Below are 25,423 nucleotides of genomic sequence, written 5' to 3'. Positions count from 1 at the left end.
ACCGACCCCTGCCCTCACCACGTCTTCAACAAGGCCGACGCTGTCATCGCACCCCACCTGCGAGACGTCATCAACACATCCTTCGACACCGCCACCTTCCCTGAGAGCTGGAAGCACGCCGAACTCAGCGCTCTTCTCAAGAAACCCACAGCAGACCCCACCGAACTCAAGAATTACCGCCCCATCTCGCTCCTCCCGTTTCCAGCCAAAGTCATCGAGAAGACCGTCAACAAGCAGCTGACCGCCTTCCTTGAGACGAATGGATCCCTCGACCCCTCACAATCTGGCTTCCGAGCCAACCACAGCACCGAGACCGCCCTCATCGCCGCCACCGATGACATCCGAGCCCTGATGGACAAGGGAGAAACAGCGGCCCTCATCCTCCTAGACCTCTCCGCGGCATTCGACACTGTCTGCCACCGCACCCTAATGCATCGCCTCAGCAACGTCGGAATCCAGGAGAAGGCTCTGGAATGGATCATCTCCTTCCTCGACAGAAGAACACAGAGAGTCCGCCTACCACCGTACAAGTCAGAGGCCACCGAAGTCATCTGCGGCGTCCCTCAAGGATCCTCGCTGAGCCCCACCCTCTTCAACGTTTACATGAGCCCCCTCGCGGCCATCGCACGCCAACACAACCTCAGCATAATCTCCTACGCCGACGACACCCAGCTGATCCTCTCCCTGACCGACGACCCCGCCGCCGCCAGAGCCAACCTGCACGAAGGGATGAAAGAGGTAGCCGAATGGATGACGACCAGCCGCCTGAAACTGAACTCAGACAAGACGGAGGTCCTCATCCTGGGCTCCTCACCCTCCGCCTGGGACGACTCCTGGTGGCCTCCCGCCCTGGGCACCGCACCCAAACCGACAGACCACGCACGCAACCTGGGCTTCATCCTGGACTCCTCCCTCTCCATGACCAGGCAAGTCAACAACGTCTCCTCGGCGTGCTTCAACATCCTACGCATGCTACGGAAGATCTTCTGGTGGATCCCCACCGAGACCAGGAAGACCGTCACCCAGGCCCTCGTCACTAGCCGACTGGACTACGGCAACGCCCTCTACGCCGGTACCACCGCCAAGCTCCAAAAGAGACTCCAGCGGATCCAGAACGCCTCAGCCAGACTCATCCTCGACATCCCACGAACCAGCCACATCTCTGGACATCTGAGAGACCTACACTGGCTCCCCGTCAACAAAAGAATCACCTTCCGCCTCCTCACCCACGCACACAAAGCCCTACACGACCAAGGCCCGAGCTACCTCAACAACCGAATCAACTTCTACGCTCCCAAACGCCACCTCCGATCAGCCAACCACGCCCTCGCCGCCGTCCCCCGCATCCGAAGAGCGACTACAGGAGGAAGGTCCTTCTCCTACCTGGCCGCCAAGACCTGGAACTCCCTCCCGACCGACCTACGCCTGACCCAAGACCACCTCTCCTTCAGGAAGAAGCTGAAGACCTGGCTGTTCGAGCAGTAGCGGCACCCCCCTCCCCCCAGCGCCTTGAGACCCTACGGGTGAGTAGTGCGCTCTACAAATGTCTGTGATTGTATTATTTTTGCCTTCATTAAAATAACTAACCCTTCACAAGTGGTTGCGTCCTCATTATCGTGTCTGTTAAACGATCCTGAGACGTTCAGGGCGTTACAAAATGTTTCCTAATGCAATGTGCTCTGACATTTCTGATTGTTTTAATAACTCTGGTAGGCGGAATTATTTTTGGTATTCAATTGATCTTTGCACCTGTTACATCTACAGTATCTCCCCATGTTTCTGTTTCTCCGACTGATGTTTCTTTTCATTCTTTCCATCCTTTTCCTGCACATGAGCAAGCTCGACGCTCAGAGTTTATAAATAACACTTTCATTCAGCTCTTGCACCAACACCAACTAGTGGTAAACACAACGAACTGCTGGGTGTGTGGTTTGATACCACATACCATGGACAAGGGTATCCCTTATCTGGTTCTGCCCTTTAGTTATAATGGATCATTCTGGGCATTTCAGACCATGTTCGTCTATGCTCTAGAGACCTATTCCCCGCGACCTCCGCGTTCCACTAGGTATAACTCCGCTAATAGAGCCTTGGTAAAAGGAATTACTGACATGGTTAGAGATGTCAATAACACTCCGTTTATTCCCAAGGACGAATTGCGAGTTTACATGGGTTGGAATGTTACGGAGTATGGCATTACTTTGGGTGAGAACAAACGTAAGAGCTCGACTCCGATCTGGGTTGTACCCCACCAAGGTCAGGTCTGTTTGCAAGGAAATGGGAGGAATCCGAAAGCTCGACTAGGGAAGAGTGACTGTACCGAAACATACGTTTTCCCGTCACAGTCTTCCCCTGCATTCTTAGCTGCTAAGGGCACCTATTTTGTTTGCAAAGACAGAGCATATACATGGCTGCCTACTGACTTTTCAGGCTCATGTTATATCGCTCAACTGTTGCCTCCGACATACACTGCTGCACCGGATTATCACAAAACTAGAGTTGTGAGAGGTGTTTTCAATAAGGAAGACACTGCTGGCCAAGATGCAGGAGACTTCTTCAAAGGTTTCCTTCCGTTCTGGGGGCCTATGGCCAACAGTAGAAACTTACGTCAACTAACACGGGTAGTTGAATCCACTATTACCGAAACTGCGGTGCCCTTAGTAACCTGACAGCTGAGCTTCAAGCGGATCGCCTCATGACGTTACAAAATCGTATGGTCCTTGATGTATTACTTGCAGATCGAGGTGGGGTATGTAAGATGATCCAATCGAGTTGCTGTGTTTTTATCCCAGATAATGCGCCAACGGTATATAAGGCCATTTCTAAGTTACACAAAATCTCTGACTCTATTCATGTAGAGGAAGGTGACTGGTCACTAATGGGATGGTTCTGGAATCTGTTATCTGCGTGGGGATGGAAGGTTCTGATAGTCACTGGTGTTGCGTTGGTATTTTTATTCTCGTGCTGTCTCATTGTTCAGTGTGGTCCTGCCTTGTGTGGCCTTTGTGTTTCAACATGCGTAAGAAGACCACCTGTTTTTGGAGATACGCCACGAGATAGAATAATGCTCCAGCAACATATCAGTGACCGGATGAACATAGAGATGGACTCTGACATAGAGTAAGTTATTGCCTATGTAAGGGCAAAAGGACGGTCTGAGGTTCTGTAGCGATCCGAACCCGTTTATTCGGTATCGTAGTACCGACGCGATTTTGGTACCAATGAACCGTAAATGATCCATTTTATGCATGACAGTGTTTTCGCTGCGCTACGAGCATGAATTCACTGAGAAATAGGGCATTCTGTTGTAAAGTCATGGCATCCATTTTAGATACGGCACCCATTTTGTTTCTTGCCCTCACATAGTCAATGAACGAGCAATGACCCCGGCAGAATCACCTTGTTAAGGACACGTAAGCTCGAGCCCGAGGAAGCTGACGCTGCGTGACTAGGCAGAATCAAGCTGCCTCCCCTGCCTGAGGCCAGCCCTGCTATACTGGTTCTCGTGTCCATTGTCCTGATTAAGAGGCCGAAGACGGTAGCCATGCCCGTTTATGATCCATAAACACCTCTTATCCTACTTCTCTATCTCTTACACCTGGCTCTGCTCCTCTCCCTCTGGACTTTTACTATGGGGAGGATACGATTTTTATGATGGGGAGGATCGGTCAAAGAATGGAAAACTGACAGAGAGATTTGATCGAATACTGAAAACCTACGACTAATTATTGTTTGGTGTATGTTTATTGTCTGTTTGAGATACCGGGTTGGGCATGAAAGATATTCGTGTAATGTTGCCTGAAGACATATTTTGTGTATTTAAGGAGCAAGCCACTTTTTTCAATTCGAACAGTCTCGTAGATTCTGCCTTTGTGTGGTTCCTATGACTTCTGTATCCCTGCAGTAAATAAATCTTGGTCTCTGACGCCACCATCGAGAAGCCCGCGTCTCTGTTTATTTGTGCACCAAGGCAGGAAGGAACTCAGGGGTCTTTGGGTGTTGTTTCCCTGACACCTCTGGACTCTAAAAAGTCCAGAACCTCAGGACCGTAGCCAGGTTATGGCTCCCCGGCTAAAAGGTTTTAGACCTAGTCAACTGAAGGTCAACTACCAAAACGTATGATTTTGTGAGGTTGACCGTCAGATCCAAACTGTGAATAAAGGAGACAGACCTGTCTATTAAAGGTTGTAAACCCACTGCTGTATGGGCCATAAGCATCACATTGTCTGCATACAGTAAAACTGGCAGTGATTTCGTACCTACTCTATGGCAGTTGGCCTGTACTGATAGAAGAGCATGTTCTAAGCTATTAATGTACAAGGTGAACAGGAAGGTTGCAAGTATGCACCCCTGATGAACGCCCCTGACACATTTAAACTGTTCTGTAAGGCACACCCCATGTGAGTATCTAACCGCTGCTGTGGTGTGAGCATAGATGCTCTACAGTAGAATTACAATATCAGGTCAGCACCCAATGACAGGAGCAAGTCCCAAAACTCCCAATCATCCCTATCAAAAGCGGGCGTAAAGTCCATATATGCTAAAAACAAAGAGCCAAGCTGGACCGCAGTATATTCATTAACTATTAGATAAAGGTTTAGACACTGATCATTCTTTGATTTACCTGGTCGGAAACCTTACTGTGCCTCTGTTAATATTTTGTTAATATCTCCCCATAGCAATAGTCTATCTAATAGAACCCTACCAAGGACCTTAACGACTGCATCAATAGGATATATGGGACAATAACACTGTGGGTTATCATTGTCACCTTTCTTGAAAACCATAACTATAATGGCAGAAGACCAAGCTAACTGAACATCTTCCCTTTCTGCTGCATTTAGAACTAGGATCAAAACTGGACCAGAAACCTCAATGTTGTCTCAAAACATTACGGTGGAATACCATCAGGCCCTGTACCCTTGTTGTGGGGCAGAACCTGGATTCCCCGACCAAGTTACTCAAGGGAAAAAGTAAAATTAGCTCTCCCCAATACCAGGTCTGCCTCCTTCTCCATCCCTTTAGTGAGTCCAAAATTATACACACCCTTAAAATGTTCTATCCATTGCTGCACGGTGATATGGTGACATAAGGCTGGCTCTGAAGGCTCTAAAAAGCAAGGCCTATTTATGACCTGTCAAAAAAGCACGCTATCCCTCGGCTCATTACCTTGGATAAGATTTTCCCAGGCCAGCATCTGTAGAGTGTGCTTCCGTTTCTTAAGTGCCCCCTTAAAATGCGTACAACAACTAGCCACAAGCTCCTTGTCATGAGGAGACAGCTTCAGAGCTGACTTCACAAGGGAAAGGGCAGTTGAGCACTCACTATCAAACCATTTAGGGCTGTGTGAGTGTCCCCTACCCTCGGGGACCGTTAGCAAGGCTGAAACCCTCTGTGAGATTGTTGCAAAACAACTTAGAATCTCTCTCCCCATAACGGAGAGATCCAGGCAGGTAATTATCTCCTGCTGACAAGCTGAAAAAAGTGAATGGTTGAAGGCCTTAGGATCTATCTGCAACCACCTCAACTGCCTCCCCATGTCAGATAGGGTGAGTGGGCCTAGCATTTTATGGGAGGACCCAGGCCCTCACCTCACCCGCTCAACTACAAGGGACCACGAGTTATGGTCATTGATAGGACTGTGGCTAATGTTAAAGGTCACAGTGGACAAATTCAGGAGAGCTGAAACAAAAATAAAATCAATTATAGTCTCACTGCCCCCCCCCCCTTTCAATGTGGGCGGGAAATGCGGGTTTGACAAGTTTTTTCAGCTCATAGACGCTATAAACCAGATTATGGATATGTAAGACTGCACAAGCTGTTCCACTGCCTCCTTCCTGTCCGGGGTCATCGCCTTCTTTTCACGGAGCCCTGGTGGGACAGGAGTCCCAGGGCTTACTTACACCAGCACCGCCAGCACAGTGAGGCGCTCATCTCCGCGAAGGGGACTACCAGTCTCGCATCTTTTGCTCCCACCACAGGTGCCGCGAGTGAGGGGGAGGCGCTGATGATCGGGCTTATAGCGCTGCCTCTCCCCCCGCAGCGCAGGAGACTGCACAAGCTGTTCCACTGCCTCCTTCAAGTCCGGGGTCATTGCCTTCTTTTCACGGAGCCCTGGTGGGACAGGAGTCCCAGGGCTTACTTACACCAGCACCGCCAGCACAGCGAGGTGCTCATCTCCACGCCAGGGGACTACCAGTCCCAGCATCCTTTGCTCCAGCCACAGGTGCCGCAAGTGAGGGGGAGGCACTGGTGATCGCGCTTATAGCGCTGCCTCTACCCCCTTAGCGTGGGACACATGCGGGACATGCCCAGGCAAAGCCCGGGCCAAGGACGGGCTCGTCCTTACCCGGAAGAGGCAGGGCAGGGCCAGACCCCTTTCATCCGACTTTTAGGACAAAATTCTGAAGACACTCAAGGTACTATGTTGATCCAGGGTCGTGTAGTTTATCTGGTCCTGTTGTAATTCATCTGCCCCCGGGAGCTTTGAAGCTGTTTAAACACAGTATACATGTACTAATGTTTTAGGTTCATTCTCCATTTGATATAAGTATTTTATCTTTATTTTTGTTTGTACTCTCCCTTTATGGACCTAAACCTATTAACTTCTGGTTTTATAATGGGCAAAAAAAAAACAATGGAGGGCACTGGGGGGGGGCAAGTGGTTCTACTGGCGGGGCAGGTAAAGGGAAAAAGGTTAGAAAAATAGCAAAGAAAGTAGATGTGACTAACAACTGTGTCATGAACAGAATTGACAATCTCATTACAGAATGTGAGGGGTTATTAGGAGTCGATCTTCCAGCTCCTTCCAATTCTGTTAATCTCTTATCTACAAGAGAACGCTTTCCCTTGCGCCCTACAATCATCCCACCAATGTTCCAGAAAATTCATCGTAATGATACATTGGCCCCCCAAGAGATTACACAACTAGGTCCTGAATCGCATCTGATGATTGACACCTCTTTCCAATTGCCTATTTCTTCTGCTCAGGTTACCACTTGTCACATCGAGCCTTTAATTATTTGCACAAATCGATTTGCAGTACTGGCTGGGGAGCTTGACTCCCACAAGGAGAAGAGTCTAATTGAGATAGATGACACTTGTTCCTCTTCACCACAGACCCTTCTCCAAACTGTTAACTCACTCAGGGAGGAGGTTAGGTCCTTGAAAAGTGATGTTTGAGGAGCTCGTGGCCACTGTTAAACTCCTAGCTTCTAACAACAAATTGCATACATCAGTTACTTGTGTTCCATCTAACTTGCATCACATATCAGCATCAGGACATCCAATAGCCAGTGTCACATCATTAGCCCCTACAGTTCCATCTTGACGAGTCACTAAGGCTCCGCCTGTTAAGCTAGCAGGCCCTCTTCCCCCTAACATCCCACAAAAACAACTCTACTCTAAAGTAACTGCAAACTGTAGAAGGCCAACTGATGTTTTATCTGCTCCACCTTTGGGTAGAAATACATCCTCCCAACAGAGCATAAAACTACCCTGTCCCATTGCACAAGCCCAGACAGTTTTTATGGTCAATGTCCCTAAAATTGGTGCAAGTAATGAGAATGTTGACTCCCTGATGAATAAGTCCATACACTGGCTACGCCATGTCAGGGATTGCCGCTCACTGATAAGGGAAGACATAGTCAGGGCACGGAGATGCGTGTCCACTAACCAGCTAACGGATTGCATCGAACTCACCCTGACTAACTCTGACTTAGCGGAAAACCTCTTGGCACTAGAGTACAGAACCTTCTCTCCTGATTCTTAATCTATACAGGTTAGGCGTTTCCCTACAATTGCCATGGCAAGGGCCCACAATAGTGCAAAGCCACTACACACAATAAGCGGGTCCTCGCTTGAGGCTGTGCATTGACTATGTCAGGTTCACCAGGAATTACAACTCATTCCAACTATTAATACCCAAAGCGCTCCTAGTATTACCCGATCAAGCACCATCTTTGCCAAATTTCCAAAACTTAACAGCCATAGCGGCGACCTAGGTTGCAGCCCAAAGGATCAGGGGGCGGTAGCACACGCTAATATCTTTGTTCCACCTTCTGTCCTACCTCATTCGACAAATCAAATCCCTATTTTTGACGGAATTTTAACATCTCAGCTCAAAATCCTTTCGTGGAATATTGCAGGTCTCCATAGAAAAATGTCATTACCTGACTGGAACGTCTTGATTGAGGAACATCACATCTGCATATTCCAAGAAACATGGAGCTTAACCCCACTATATAAATCTGGTTATACCTGCTTTTTTAAATCTGCTACTTCCATGGGGAGGGGGCGGCCCTCTGGAGGTCCCATTGTTTGGACCAGGATTGATATGGGCTGCCAAATTATTGATAGTGAACTGGTGGTCATGAAAAAATGAGGAAATGAATACAAAGAACAGGTGAAAAATAGAAGAATGCTATAATCAACTATTCTAAGTGTGGTTGATAGAAATAGAACAATGTACTCTTGATACGGATTCCCATCAACTGCCAAGGGAGGCCAGTGTCATCACTTGGTAATCCTTCCTTCCTGTCACTACTCCTTTTAGCCAAGAGGCCGGTGTAGTAGGCAAGATCAGAGCAGAGTACAAGTTCCAAGGAGGAATCGACCAAGAGTGGCCATATGTATTCCTGTTGACAGGTACTATGTGTAGTGAGTGCAGTGCAAGTGAAAAAAACTATTAAAAAGGGAGTTGGACAGGGAAAACTATGTTTATTGAATATCTCTGTTCCAATCCTATTAAAAAGAATTGTAGCGGCAACTTTTAGCAAATAGGTTGCATCATATAGGGGTCAACTAGTTTCAGCCAGTTGGGACTATTTGCCCGGCTTTCTTCAGGACCAATACATAATTGCTACTGCAAGTGAAAAACAAGAAAAAGTGGAAAAAATGGCAAGTTGTTAAGTGATACAACCTGGTACCTATCGACCTCACAGCAAGTAGGGTGTATTTCACTCCTGTTGGAAGAAAATAAAATACAGACGGTAGGTAGTGTTCTATTTCAGTATTCCTCAGTGCATGCAAAGTTAGAGATAGGTTGTCAAGACTGGTAACAACCGAAATATCATATTATGAGACAGAGCACCACAACTCACCTGACTTGTGTGAGCGTCAGACCTCACCTCACCCGGTAACAACTCAGGTAATTGAGACCCCGCCCTGTAAGTGTGAATCAAATTAGGGCGGATTATTCAACATACTAAAAGATAGTGTTGAAAATACAAGAAAAGCGATTAAAGAACAAGTTGCCCAGCACGTGTCCAGTAGGAATAAAACGTCAGAAGACTGCTGTGTATGCTACTAGAGTGTGGAGATGCAGATTCTCAGAATAACAGAGAGCTGCCGAGCACCAGTGAGAATGGCGCCCTTGCATCTTATTCAGCAGAACCCAAGGAGAGTTACAAACAGTTAGTACTGCGGCATTGTGTTACGGTGAAATAACGCCATATTATGGTACCAGAGACAGTATCAAACGAATCAAAGGCTAGCCGGTCATAGTAAAGCTAGACAAAGAGGATTAGTGAGATACTAAGATGTGTCTCTAATAGTGGATAAACAGACAGTTATAACTTATCGCGATGTTTCTCGCGTGAGTTAGTGGAACCCCGTAAGCGTAGCTGAAGGATCGCTAGGGGTGGACAGTTTAGGAGTCACATCTCGAATAGGACATAATCACAGAGGATTCGTGAGATAATAAGATGTGTCTCTTAATGGTGGACAAACAGACTGTTATAACTTATCGCGATGTCTCTCGCGTAAGTTAGTGGAACCCCGTGGGCGTAGCTGAAGGATCGCTAGGGGTGGATAATTTAGCCGTAGTGATTCAGGAGTCACATATCGAATGGGACAAAATCAGAAAAAAGCCAGATATAGACACGCATAAAGACTCACCTCTCCGTCGGTGCCTCGGTCCTTCCTGTGTTTGTGGGAGGTGCCGAGGCAACGTGTGACGGGAGTTTAAGGACGTGAGTAGGTCATGTGACACCACGCTGAGCGCTACAATTAACTCAGGGGAGTGGCGGTGCAGGACTACAGGATGACATCACTATATCCGGAAATAGTAGTTCGTTTAGAGATACATGAATCTGTCGGTGAAAATAAAGGCTGGTCGTTTACGGGACAGATATTATGTGCGAATCGTTAACGGATAAAGTGGATGTAACGATGCGTATTCTTTAAGCCAAGGCAAGAATCTCCAAACTATCTGTATTGTGTAAACATGATAGAGAGTCTAGTTGCTGGATGCAGTGTATAACTAGATATAACTATCGAGGCAGAGTTTTCAGAGTGTGACTCTTTATAAAAGAGTCCATGGAATGGAGTCATTCAGGCCTTTTGTATCACTTTGGAGTTTAAAAACCCAACGTTGCTCTTTAGTGAACAAGAATTTGGCTTTGTCACTCTGGTGGGACTGTATGAATGGTTTTTCCAAGACAGTCCAAGAGAAATCATCTGCCTGGTGGTTCAGTTCCAAGAAATGTCTGGTAAGTCTAGTATTGTCCTTCTTGCACCTGAAGGTACTTTTGTGTTCTAGCATCCTAGTTTTAACCTTACGCGTCGTCATACCAACATATTGCAGATGGCATGGACATTGTATCAGATAGATAAGGTTTTCACTATTGCAGTTAGTGTAGTTCTTCTGTATCCAAGGCCTGGTTAAACCAAGATCTAGAGTTTTGGTATGTTTGGTTTGTGGGCATACTGTGCAGTTACCGCACGGGAAATGACCCTGGACAGGTGGGAGGTTCCAAAGGGTGCCTACTCTCCTAGGTTCTTGTTCCCTGGTGCGTGTATGTACTAGTCTATCCCTCAGGTTGGATCCCCGTTTGAAGGCAAAGAGTGGAAGTGGGATCTTCGTATTCGTGGTGTTTAAAAAGCGCCAGTTTCTCCGGATGCACTTCTGTATACCATTGGACAGAGTACTGAAGGTATTCACAAATGTGAGGCGACCTGATGGTGGTTTTTCTATCTTGTTCTCTAGCAGAGCCTCTCGATGGTTGTTGAGAGCTCGTTTGCGGGCATTCTTTACCAGCCTCTTCGGGTAGAGTCTTGCTGAAAGTTGATCTGTGAGGGCATTGGCATGATGATTGTAAAGATCAATTGATGAACAATTACGTCGCACGCGTAAGAATTGTCCGTATGGCAGATTGTCGCGCAATGCCTTGGGATGCTGACTATCGTAGCGAAGCAGCGAATTACGAGCCATAGGTTTACGGTAAAGCTCGCTGCCCAATCCAGTACATGTTGAAAAAATGGACAGGTCGAGAAAGGCTATCGTAGTAGGATGCATCTCTAGGGTGAACTTCAAAAATGCATTCTGTGTGTTAAGCCACTCTTGAAATTGTTTGACCGATTCTTGATTACCCCGCCAAATCACGAGGATATCATCGATATACCTCTTCCAGAGTCTAATAGACTCATGGAAGGGGTTGGCTTCGTTGAGGACGTGGTTCTGCTCGAATTTGTGCATGTAAAGATTCGCTAGAGATGGAGCAAAAATACTCCCCATGCTCGTACCTGACACTTGTAAGAAGATCTTGTCCTCAAATTTGAAGAAATTCTCCTTCATAGCCAGACGCGCTAGGTCCATGATGAAGTTGACCGGAGTGATAGAATTGAGTTCTGTTTCTCTCAAGATGGAGGCAATTGTATCCAAAGTTTCATCTTGTGGAATCGAGGTGTAGAGTGATTCTACATCGAATGAAACAAGTAGATCTAAACTGGGATTGAAATCTACAGTGGGAAGCAGACGTAGGACGTCTTTGGTGTCCTGGAGGTAAGTAGGCATGAGACGTACCAGTGGTCTCAGGAAGAAATCTACAAAAGTAGAGAGGGGTTCAAGCAGGGAGCCAATGCCCGAAATGATGGGTCTTCCGGGAGGTGGTCGCTGCAACTTGTGGATCTTTGGAAGTATATAAAAGTATGGCATGACCGGATGAGTGGTCTGCAGAAATTCCTTTTCTTTAGATGTGATCCATCCTTCATTGAAGCCTTCCTCTACCTTGTTTGTTATGATCCTACTGATTCTTTCCGTGGGATCTTCCTTCAGTAATCGGTAAAACCTTTTGTCATCAAGTTGTCTCAAGCACTCAGTGCGATAAGCTGTAGTATCTAAAATCACTATGGCACCGCCTTTATCAGCTGGTTTTATAGTGATTTCTCTGTCCTCTGTTAGTGACTGGAGTGCCAGCTGTTCATTTCTTGGTAGGTTGCTGTAGCAACCTCTGTTATTTCGACAGAGGGTATTGATTTCTTCGAGAACTGCTCTTTCAAAAGCAAGGACCTGAGGTGGAATGGCATGTGTCGGTGGATTAAAAGTTGAGCGTTTTTTCAGGCCTGTGTTGATGTTCTCTGTGGAGGGCTCAATAGCTTCTTTATTTTTTGAAAAAATGATGAAGGCGAACCTTCCGGAAAAATTTAGCCAGTTCGCATTGAACCTGGAAGTTGTCGCCTGTGGACGTTGCCACGAAACCAAGCCCTTTATTCAGAACTGTAATTTCAGCCTGTGTGAGAGTCTTGGTACTCAAGTTCTCAATCAAGTCTCCTGTGGATTCTGTTCGGGTGTTGAAAGGTTCTGTTTGGCCCTGCTCCGGGTGTTCATTTGAGGGGCAGTTGGGGTCTTTTGGTCGTTCCAGTGAACTTGAGCTTGTCGGTTTCTCCTCCTGCCTCTTGATCTGCCTGGGCCTACCCCTAAAAAAGACTGGTTGTTAAAGTCTTGGGGGTACATCTGATAGGGCGCATTGGGTGCTTGAAATTGCTGCGGGGGAAAGCCCCAAGGGGTCGGTGGCCACCACTGTTGGAATTGTGGCATCGGGTACCCTCTCCAAGGGCGTCTCATCCCTCTACCTCTGAATTGTTGTTTGTTAGGTAGGGGTGTGTCAGTCTCACTCAAATCATCCTCAGAACTGCTTCCTGAGTAGGTTGACCCATACCTTTTGCCTTTTTTATTAAATTCAACTGGTGTGTAACCCTCACTAGTGTAGGGGTAAACCACTTCCAGTTTGAATTTGGCCAGGTCTTTTTTAAACTTCTCAATCTTTGAAAGAAGGATGCCTTCTTTGAAGTCTTTGTTAGATTTATTAGCTTCGTCCTGTTGTTTCTTAAACAGTGTGCTTGTGATAGTTGTTTTGATTTGTGCCTCATTAATTTGAATTTCAACCAGGATGGCATCCGCTGCACGCTTGGCCGTGCTGATTATAAGAATCAGCCAGTCGCGCGTGCAGCGCCATGCTATCAGTGACCAGTCTTTTAAAAATTTCTTGTCTTGAAGAAATAATCGAGGGGCATTAGTCACGATCAAACCTGGGGGTGCGCAGTTACTGCGTAGATATTCTGCCATAATGGCACCATGGATGACCGTAAGTGAATGGGATTTCTTAAGAATCAGAATCTTGTCCCAATCTTCTATATTAGGTGTGCTTGTAGAGGCAGCAAGGTTACCTAAAATACTAGGTGTGTTATCCAAAATAGACTGATAGTATGAGTCATCATATGTGAGTCCACTAAATTCTGCCATATCGAGGATAGGTCAGAGACATAAAGTGTAGCAACTGTTCTAGTGGAAGAGTTATTCAGACTGGTACACGGCTTGGACAAATAAAAGACCGCTTTATGAGGTTTATCACCGCAAGGTTGATATTTCATTAAAAGAAGACCCGCAGCCAGCAGCTGCTCAAGAACATCAATATAAATCCCCCGAGGGGGAAGAAAGGGTCTAAGGGAAAAGTTTAACGACCAACACAGCAGTTCAAATCCCCTATCCTTACATACAAAACCACCATCAGGTCGCCTCACATTTGTGAATACCTTCAGTACTCTGTCCAATGGTATACAGAAGTGCATCCGGAGAAACTGGCGCTTTTTAAACACCACGAATACGAAGATCCCACTTCCACTCTTTGCCTTCAAACGGGGATCCAACCTGAGGGATAGACTAGTACATACACGCACCAGGGAACAAGAACCTAGGAGAGTAGGCACCCTTTGGAACCTCCCACCTGTCCAGGGTCATTTCCCGTGCGGTAACTGCACAGTATGCCCACAAACCAAACATACCAAAACTCTAGATCTTGGTTTAACCAGGCCTTGGATACAGAAGAACTACACTAACTGCAATAGTGAAAACCTTATCTATCTGATACAATGTCCATGCCATCTGCAATATGTTGGTATGACGACGCGTAAGGTTAAAACTAGGATGCTAGAACACAAAAGTACCTTCAGGTGCAAGAAGGACAATACTAGACTTACCAGACATTTCTTGGAACTGAACCACCAGGCAGATGATTTCTCTTGGACTGTCTTGGAAAAACCATTCATACAGTCCCACCAGAGTGACAAAGCCAAATTCTTGTTCACTAAAGAGCAACGTTGGGTTTTTAAACTCCAAAGTGATACAAAAGGCCTGAATGACTCCATTCCATGGACTCTTTTATAAAGAGTCACACTCTGAAAACTCTGCCTCGATAGTTATATCTAGTTATACACTGCATCCAGCAACTAGACTCTCTATCATGTTTACACAATACAGATAGTTTGGAGATTCTTGCCTTGGCTTAAAGAATACGCATCGTTACATCCACTTTATCCGTTAACGATTCGCACATAATATCTGTCCCGTAAACGACCAGCCTTTATTTTCACCGACAGATTCATGTATCTCTAAACGAACTACTATTTCCGGATATAGTGATGTCATCCTGTAGTCCTGCACCGCCACTCCCCTGAGTTAATTGTAGCGCTCAGCGTGGTGTCACATGACCTACTCACGTCCTTAAACTCCCGTCACACGTTGCCTCGGCACCTCCCACAAACACAGGAAGGACCGAGGCACCGACGGAGAGGTGAGTCTTTATGCGTGTCTATATCTGGCTTTTTTCTGATTTTGTCCCATTCGATATGTGACTCCTGAATCACTACGGCTAAATTATCCACCCCTAGCGATCCTTCAGCTACGCCCACGGGGTTCCACTAACTTACGCGAGAGACATCGCGATAAGTTATAACAGTCTGTTTGTCCACCATTAAGAGACACATCTTATTATCTCACGAATCCTCTGTGATTATGTCCTATTCGAGATGTGACTCCTAAACTGTCCACCCCTAGCGATCCTTCAGCTACGCTTACGGGGTTCCACTAACTCACGCGAGAAACATCGCGATAAGTTATAACTGTCTGTTTATCCACTATTAGAGACACATCTTAGTATCTCACTAATCCTCTTTGTCTAGCTTTACTATGACCGGCTAGCCTTTGATTCGTTTGATACTGTCTCTGGTACCATAATATGGCGTTATTTCACCGTAACACAATGCCGCAGTACTAACTGTTTGTAACTCTCCTTGGGTTCTGCTGAATAAGATGCAAGGGCGCCATTCTCACTGGTGCTCGGCAGCTCTCTGTTATTCTGAGAATCTGCATCTCCACACTCTAGTAGCATACACAGCAGTCTTCTGACGTTTTATTCCTACTGGACACGTGCTGGGCAACTTGTTCTTTAATCGCTTTTCTTGTATTTTCAACACTATCTTTTAGTATGTTGAATAATCCGCCCTAATTTGATTCACACTTACAGGGCGGGGTCTCAATTACCTGAGTTGTTACCGGGTGAGGTGAGGTCTGACGCTCACACAAGTCAGGTGAGTTGTGGTGCTCTGTCTCATAATATGATATTTCGGTTGTTACCAGTCTTGACAACCTATCTCTAACTTTGCATGCACTGAGGAATACTGAAATAGAACACTACCTACCGTCTGTATTTTATTTTCTTCCAACAGGAGTGAAATACACCCTACTTGCTGTGAGGTCGATAGGTACCAGGTTGTATCACTTAACAACTTGCCATTTTTTCCACTTTTTCTTGTTTTTCACTTGCAGTAGCAATTATGTATTGGTCCTGAAGAAAGCCGGGCAAATAGTCCCAACTGGCTGAAACTAGTTGACCCCTATATGATGCAACCTATTTGCTAAAAGTTGCCGCTACAATTCTTTTTAATAGGATTGGAACAGAGATATTCAATAAACATAGTTTTCCCTGTCCAACTCCCTTTTTAATAGTTTTTTTCACTTGCACTGCACTCACTACACATAGTACCTGTCAACAGGAATACATATGGCCACTCTTGGTCGATTCCTCCTTGGAACTTGTACTCTGCTCTGATCTTGCCTACTACACCGGCCTCTTGGCTAAAAGGAGTAGTGACAGGAAGGAAGGATTACCAAGTGATGACACTGGCCTCCCTTGGCAGTTGATGGGAATCCGTATCAAGAGTACATTGTTCTATTTCTATCAACCACACTTAGAATAGTTGATTATAGCATTCTTCTATTTTTCACCTGTTCTTTGTATTCATTTCCTCATTTTTTCATGACCACCAGTTCACTATTTGTATTTTGTATGTAAGGATAGGGGATTTGAACTGCTGTGTTGGTCGTTAAACTTTTCCCTTAGACCCTTTCTTCCCCCTCGGGGGATTTATATTGATGACTGCCAAATTATTGAACATCACTGTGACAGCCCATATATCATGTGGCTCTTGATCAAGGGAAGTAGATGCGGTAAATCCCTGGAGCTGTTTAATGTTGTTATAAGGGGAACACCAGGGGGTAAATTGTCAAACATTGTCCTGTCTTTAGAACAGGGGCTAGCTAATCACCCACCAAACTCATACGTTATGATAGCAGGAGATTTCAACTGTACCTTCGAGCCATTAGACTCTGAGGACTTGATGGGGACAGAGGAAGAAGATGCCAAGTGGGGTGTCCCATTGCTAAACATACCTCCCATTAAGAAATTGTCTCAAATATCAATTCAGATCAGCGCACTCGTCCTAGAAATTGGTCTAAGGGCCGTGAATGGCAGAACCCCCTCTGACGTTATAGGAGCTAATACATTTAACAGAGTTAATTGTCCCTCACACATTGATTATATATTAGCAGACGTGAGACTCTGGAGAATGATAATAGACATGGAAGTGCTCCCTTCTTCTGACAGTGACCATAACACACTAAGTCTGATTATGGCAACCCCTTGGGCCCCTCCCCTCTCTCTAAACCAGATCCTAAGGCCCCTTATGATAACCAAAGAGTTGATACCTTCAAATTGTAGAAGGTCCCTCAAATGGCCTAGAGTCGTTGCCCAAGAATCTTTGATAACTGGCATTAATCATGCCCTGAGTGAAAATACTCTTTTACTAATGGAGGCCCTTGGTGAAACAGATGGCCTGATAAAGATAACAGAATTATACGATGGAATGACACCTCAGATGGGATCATTCTTCCTAGTGAGCAATACAGGTAAACCAAGTGGAGGTGGCAAAAAGCGCCATACCTGGTTCACCGGGGATTGCTGACAGAAAAAAAAGGCTCTGGTCTTAGCAATAAAGAACAGAAATTGCCCCTTAATTAGAGAATCCAGAAAGAACTATAAAACTGCTATCCATCGTTCAAAGTTGGAGTGGAACAAGTCCCACTGGCAGAACTTAAAAGATGCAAGCACAGCGAGAGACCCTAACCTCTTCTGGAATATGCTCGAGCGGTTTGGTAATAAAGACCCAAACATAATTCCTAACCATATTACAAGCCAGGACTGGTTTAATCATTTTGGGAATCTCTACTCTGGGACTAACTTAATTCCCAAGAGGGGTTATATGACCAATCAAGTTCCCATTCCGCTGTGAATTTCACTGACCTCTTCACATTAGAAGAAGTAGAGGTGGCCATAAAGAAAATAGTCCAGGCAAAAGCCCCGGGACCCGATGGCCTCCCATGAGATCTCTTTCTTGCAGACTCCCATAATGGGGCAAATTATTTTATGCTTTTAATTAACTCAATCGCAAGGGGCAGTGCAGTACCAGAGTCATGGAACGGTGCAGAGGTGGTACCCATTTTTAAAAAAGGAGCAAGGGATGACCCTGCCAACTATCGCCCAATCAGTTTGATTGATGCCATGCAGAAAGTAGTTGGCAGGGTGTTACTACAGAGAATCCATCATTGGGTGGATGAAGAGAATATCCTTTCCCAATATCAAGCAGGATTCAGCGCCCGCACAGGGACGGTGGATCAAGCTTTAAGGCTGCTCTTAATTTATTGGAAGGTGGTTCTAATTGGCAAGGGCAGTCTTTATTTGGCATTCATTGACCTAAGGACTGCTTTTGACCTGGTCCCTCGTGACCGGTTGTGGCATCTATTGGGTGAAATGGGGATACCACCGCTGATATTGAACCTCTTGATTCGCTTACACGAGGGCGATTACGCCCAAGTGAGGTGGGGGTCCCAAGGCCAGAAAACAGGTAGGATCCCAGCAAATAGAGGAGTATGCCAGGGCGCGTCCTGGCGACCACCCTGTTCTCCTTATACATGAACGGGGTGGTCAGTTATCTTCAAGGGTTTCCATCTGACGCCCATGCCCTGGCAGGTGATAGGGTCCCTGCTCTTCTCTTCGCTGACGACACACTGCTTATCTCTAAGAAGCCGGCAGGGCTACAAAAGCTCCTGGCCAGATTCCACCTCTTTTGAAAGTCTAGGGGATTGATTGTGAATACCTCCAAGACCAAACTTATGGTGTTTAACCATACATACAGAGGCAATTTCACTTTAGACGGAACCCGCTTGGAAAAAGTTACAACGTTTGATTACCTAGGAATAAGGCTATCCGAGAAACTGCAGTGGAAATACCACCTTGACAAAATGCTTTTAAACCACAAACGTGTAACAGGAACACTAGCCAGAGAACATCGCACCTCGCAGAGCAGACCTGTGGCCCCTGCCCTCACAATCCATGCAGCCAAAGCACTTAGTTCAGTCCTTTATGGTGCTGAATCATGGGGTTTTGAGAACGTGGATAGTATTAGCAGATCAGAACACAAGTTTTTAAGAGATCTAGTGATGGTCCCCTGCAATGTGCCACTGAAACCACTGATGATCGACATGGGTAGGCGTTCTTTTAAAGATGTAGCCAGGTTACGGCCATTGTTATTCTGGGCCCGCTTGTGCCGGACTCCTGAGCTCACCAACTACGCCTCCGCGCTTACAGACGTTATGACCTTAGGTGGTAATCAAAGAATCAGTTGGGTGCTTAACCTTAAAAGAACGCTTTTTGCACTCGGTTTTAAGGAGTCGTGGGATTCGCAAACCCCACCCAGCAAGTTTGAGCTCAAAAGGCGTTACTGGGCCTGGGTTAATGACCAGGAGCTTGGTAATCAAAAACTTGGAAGGCTTACAGAAGAGTTTTATCATCACAAGCAGCATTCCCTTTTAGAACCATACCTAGATTTCATCCAGACACCACGAGATAGAGCACTCTATATACAGTTTAGGGTAGGCTCACTCCCGGTAGGAGAGCTAACTGCAAAATTGAGCACCCCATATCAGACACCAGCAGGGTTCCCCTGTTGCAAGACACCGACTGAGAGTGTAGCCCATCTTATGTTTGCCTGCCCTGTCTCTAAAAGTGCTAGAACGAGATGGCTTAAGCCTATCTGCAGACAATTGGGCACATACGAGCATTGCACTGCTTTACGTATTTTAAAGTCAGATGCACGGACCCTCTTTGCCTGTGCTGTAGCCAAGTACCTAGGCTGTGCTTGGATAGTAAGGTACAACATTTTGCGTGGAGTAGCCCAATGAATTATTATGTTTTTAAAAATATATTTTTAGTCTAATGGTTTGCACAGAACATATTGCACTGTCACTTTATACCATAGCCCTCTCCTTCTATAAAACAAAACAAAAAAAACAAATGCTTTTATTATGTGAAGAAGGGCAGGAATCGAATCTATTTTAACGATGTTTTAAGTTTCTATTTGCTTTTGCTAGCTCCCGTAACCTCACGGGTAATGAGAATTTAAAGAATTTAATGAATCAATGGATTTTTGTACTCTTAATCTATGCTTTATGATAACTTGTACTGTTTTTATAAATTGATGATTGTAAGATTGCTAATGCTTTTAAGATACCTGTTATCGAAATAATGCTATTTTGACTTGACTTGGATAAGTAAGAAACTGTTTAATTCAGAATCTTCAAGAGTGTGTTCCATGTGAAGACCATCCATAATCTTGAATCTTGATTTAATAAGAGTAGATGTTAGAGGGTTTAAACACAGATGGCAGTTAAAGTCCCCTACTAAAAGAAGCTTCTTCTGTTCAAGGCCACCCCCAACAATGAGTCAATAGCTCTATGTAAAGCTATGAGATTAGAGATGCCTCACGTTCCCCATTTTGCATTGTGATAGTTGATCAAGACAAAAGAGATTGATCTCACAACATGCATCTTAAGGCAATGAAAACCATGAGAGTCACACTTAAGATCTTTAATGGAGCCACAAAGCTCTAAAGCAACAAAGATAATTAACCCCCTCTTAGCCCTTCCCGAAGTTGACTCTACTGTGGTTCAGAAAAAGGTTTTCTACCTCTCCGAGAAAAAATGATTCGTAACTTCCCAGGTTTCCTGCACACAGATAATGTTATAGGACTTAAAAAACAAGATCCACCTCTCATCTAAAAATGTTGTGGATAAACATGAGACATTCCAAGACACTAGCTTTAAATCCGTCCATGTGCCAGATACTAACCCCGGAGTAATGAGGGTAGCGGGGCTACGTGGAGGTCCACGGAGTTGAAAACAAACTCTACTCCGCTACGCCACCCGCCTCCACCCCATTATAAAAAGTAAATAAACATTATTAAAAAATATATTTAAAACCACTTACCTGGCATGCGGCGTCCCCCGGCTGCCCTCCTCCTTTTCTGCACCGTCTCGCTAATCCTTGTAAGAACTGCGCATGCGCGCGAGCCCGCTCATGCGCATTTCTTGCGAGAAAATATCTGTTAGCTTCTGTAAAACGGGAGCCAAAAAGTCCTCAGTTTCCTCAGTGCGATTGCAAATGCTTGACCCCAATCGACCCCTCGGTACAACCAGAGATTCGTCAGACCTTTTAGCTTTTCATTTCCGTTTGGGAGTCGGGGAATGTACTATGTTGGTAGTAGGCAAAGAAACCCAATACACCCTACCAGTGGAAGCACCAAAGAGAGATACCACACGAGCGGAGATAGGCACAGTGCCATCTGGAATTGTCAAAGGAATTCCATGTTCAGTTGGGGCAACCGCCTGCAGATCCTCCGAAGCCGATGGAAGAGATGGGCCACAAAGTCCTAAGGATAAGAGCCTCTCAGCCAGATAATTTTTTTTCAAGATGGCCCCCACCGCTTAAGCCAAGAAGAAATCAATGGTAGAGTGACTAGGATCCACAGACTGTGTAGCTGTTGCAGCTTTCCTTTTCCCCATTATATCCAGCAGTACTAAGGGTAGCAACCATTTCTCTTGAGTGAAAACAGTAAAGGTAAGTAAAATAGGAGGCAGCCTCTCACTTCATAAGCTGTCTCCACTGTAAGGATCACACTGCCACCACGAATTACACTAAATTATTTCGAGCTGAAGAACCAAGAGTGGGGGCCAGCCCAGCCACATCCAGCTGTGGACAGGTGCAGGCGGGCCTGGTCTTAGCCCAGACATGACCAGCGCTCGTCGCACACTGCTGGATGCATCTGATCCTTTTCCAGCGCTCTGGCGCCTTCCGCTCCCATCAGGGCATAAGGGGAATGCTGGGGATGTAGTATCCTGTCTCAGCCGTGGTGTGTGCAGCAAGTCCTCGGCGAAAGAGGCTATTTGAAGCAGTCATTAGTGCAACCTTGGAATAGACTGATGCAGAACTAGGGGTGAGGGTAATTTGCTTTTGCTTAACTATGCGAAATATCAAGAAAACAGCCATAATTAAGCAAAACGCAAATATGTTATGTGCTATATTTTAGCGCGAAACTATGCTTGTCGCAATTTTTGAATAAAAAATAGCAAAAAAAAACACTCTTGCCTCCATTCTGGTTGTTCATGATGTTCTCGTAATATTCTTGCAATATTACCATGTCATAATGGGATAGTTTCAAGGATTTCACGTAGCAAGTGTAACGTGAAATTCCTGAAATTGCACCGGTATAATTTATTTAAATCTCGTGTACACTTAGTTATAACACTACTTTTAATACAATAGCATGCAACAATACAACTAAGTTATCTAGCCAAATATGGACACTACTTGTTCACTGGTTCATTACCCTTTTACCTTGTTCCTCCTATTTCAAGGTCAACTGATAGATGCATTTTTATAATAAAAGAAATCAGTGGAGGTCAATGCCACTTTTAATTCTTAACTCCTACCTACATCTGTACCAAGACAACCTTGAAGTGACAGCCTGGTGTGGTAATTTGTATGGTTTATTTTCTGGACTGACACAACAGTTGCAGAGGGTGATCCTGGCTATCCCCCTTGCATATCTTATACATTATTACACCACTGATAGAGCCTAAGGCAAATTTCAGAGTGACGGGTGAGTGTAATGAGAAGTATAAGATATGGAAGCATGAATCAGCGTTAACTATCTGTAATGTGGCATACAGGTGCATGAAGTTATTTATTTTCAATGGTGCTGTTATTTGGGAGAATCCATTTGAAGTGGGAATCTTCACAGTACAGCTAGGTCCACATTGGTGTGTCAATAGATAACATTCTACCCGATTGCTAAAACGAACATCAATAATTCCAAGGATGGATGATTGGCATGAAGTCACTAAATTCAAGAAGCGAAGGACGGCACAGTATATTGAATGTTTTCAATGAGTGTAATACAATCTAAACAATAGAAATCTGTGCAAATGGCAGATGAATACTAAAAGACTGTTTAGCAATCATGAGGAGCAGCTAAAGCAATAAAGTTAGGGTCAGTCAGTAGATCTTTATATACCATAAAAGTATAAAATAAAATTAATTGTAGTAAAATTATGCAATAAATACATCTAAATACAATTAAAAGCCATGAGCAGCATTAGACATGTAGGATATTCTGCCGATAATCCAATTCTAAATACGCAAAGAGCAGCAACCAGTAGCAACATTGAACAACCAAGTCATTAGATCACAAAGTGATTTGTGTTGAACATTGACATAAAACTACACATAAAATAAATAAAAAGGCCCTAAAGTAAAATATATACCACGATATAGCCCATAATTGGATCTCAACAAATCATGTAAATAGTTTATATATTTAAAGCATTGCTTTCAATCAGATTGTACAGATTTTAGGGGAGCTTTAGCTCCTTCCAATTTAAAAAATGATTTTAACAAACCAAGGACCTGATTACCATCTTGGCTGATGAGATACTCCATCACTAACGTGACAGATATCCTCCGTATTATAAGTTCCATAGACTATAATGGAATTGTAATTTTGAGGATGGGATATCCTTCATGTTTGTGAAGGAGTAACCCTGTCCACCAAGATCATAATTAGTAACCCTGGGCGTAGTTCGCGAAGTAGCGCTACGCTTAGCTACGCAAAGTGCACTGCACACTACGCGAGCTACGCGTAGCACTTCGCGAACTGCATAGTACCCTGTTCACACTGTGCAAGATGCCGTTTTCAATGATTGCACAGTGCGGAAAAGCATCCGGCACTGTGCAATCATTGAAAACGGCATCTTGCAAAGGGCGAGATGTAGTTTTCTGCTGCTCGAGTAGATTTTTACTCGAGCGGCAGCTTTCTCAACGTGGACTGGTAGTTTCTCATCGCGAGCGGTCGTGAGCATACGCGACCACTCGCAGTGAGAAACCTGACCTCCCCGCGTTGAGAATGTCGCCGGGAAGTTTATTTTCCACGCTCGCGATCGGCAACTTGATGTTGCTGATCGCGAACGAGGAAAAAGTCTCGCCAGGATGTCATTTTGCTTGCTCGCGGTCGCCAACTTGACGTTGAGGACCGCGAGCAAGCAAAAAATGACCGCTGCACTACGCTACACTACGCGTGTTTGCACTGTGCTACGTGCAATTCGCGTAGTGCGAAGTAGCGCAAACTTCGCAAACTACGCGAGCGTAGCGTAGTGCTTTGTCCAGGGTTAATAATTAGGCCCAAAGTTACTTGCCCACCAGGTTACGCCAACCCATGCAATCAATCAATCAATCAGGGGTTTATATAGCTCGCTACTCACCCGTGAGGGTGTCAAGCCACGGCGTAGATTTCTACGGTGGACGGAGCGCACGTGGAGAAGGATGCAAGTAAGGGTTTCTGTGTTGCGTGGATCAGGCAGGCTTACAGTGGTCGTGGGAGCTTTGTTGATGGTGAAGGATCTGCTGCAGGGTCTGCACAAGAACTACCCATGGATGGTGTTCATTGAGGATCTTGCGCAGTCGGCATGTCTTCCGGGATTGAGTGCGTGGAGGGCTGTGGAGTGGTAGCAGAGGGGTCTGGGAGAGCCCGGGTTCCTGGCGCTGGTTGCGGTCGGGTCGCGAACGGGCGCAGACGGGCTTGCCTTAGGCGTGCCAGTGGTGTGCGTCTGCAGCGCGACTGCGCAGTGACCGCCATTAATAAGGGGGTGGGACCGCAGGTGTGGAGGCGGGAGCGGGGGCTGTGACGGTGGCAGGGGCCCCGGACAACAGTGGCGGGAACAAAGGCCGAAAACAAATGCTAGAGGATGCTAAGGGCGCTAAGAAAAACAGAAACACAATACAGGAATAAATGCTGACAATAATTATGAGCCTCGGACCGCAGAGGAGGTCACGTGACACAATGATCGGAATACCGGAGCAGCAAGGGCAGAGGCTGCCAGGCATGAACCCTGGAGTCAGGAGGACCATTGGTCTGGAGGTGGTAAGTTGTGGAGAACTTGTAGGTAACTCCACATGACTTCAACATGGCCTTCATGTACAAAGACATGAAACTGGAACTGCGGTCAGATACCACCTCCTTGGGGAAACCCACTCGGTTAAAGATCTTCATCAGAGCCCTGGGCATGGTGAGCATAGTCACCATCCTCAGAGGGATAGCTTCTGGGTACCAGGTGGCATGGTCCACCAAGACCAGGACAAACCTGCTCCCCATGGCTGTCAAGGGAGCCAGAGGCCCGACAATGTCAATGCCCGCCCTCTCAAAAATGGCGCTCATGACAGGAAATGGTTGAAGGGGAGCCTTGTCTATCCCCCCAGTCTTGACACTCGCCTGGCTGGTAGGACAGGAGCTGCAGAATGCATCTGAGGCATTCCTCACTTGGGGCCAATAAAAGTGGGTGACAAGCCTGTCAAAGGTCTTGTCATGCCCCAAATTACCTGTCAGAGGCGCATCATGAGCCAGACCCAGTAGTAAGCGCTGTGGTACCACCAGCACATGGGCTGCCCCAGCTCAGCAACCTTAGGCTCACTATACAAGAGACAATTCTCCCAATAAATCAGGTGAGTTCAACAGGTGTCACCAGCTGCTTAAGCATTTGCCTGCTTCCGAAGACACACAAGAGTAGGGCACTTCTTCTGCACTGCACAGAACTCCTCCCTAGAGGGAACTCCATCAGGCTGCCACTTGGACAGCTCAGGCA

This window comes from Triturus cristatus, chromosome 11, assembly GCF_964204655.1.
Source record: "Triturus cristatus chromosome 11, aTriCri1.1, whole genome shotgun sequence".
In the NCBI taxonomy this organism is placed as follows: domain Eukaryota; kingdom Metazoa; phylum Chordata; class Amphibia; order Caudata; family Salamandridae; genus Triturus; species Triturus cristatus.
Note: the sequence above shows the minus strand (reverse complement) of the source record.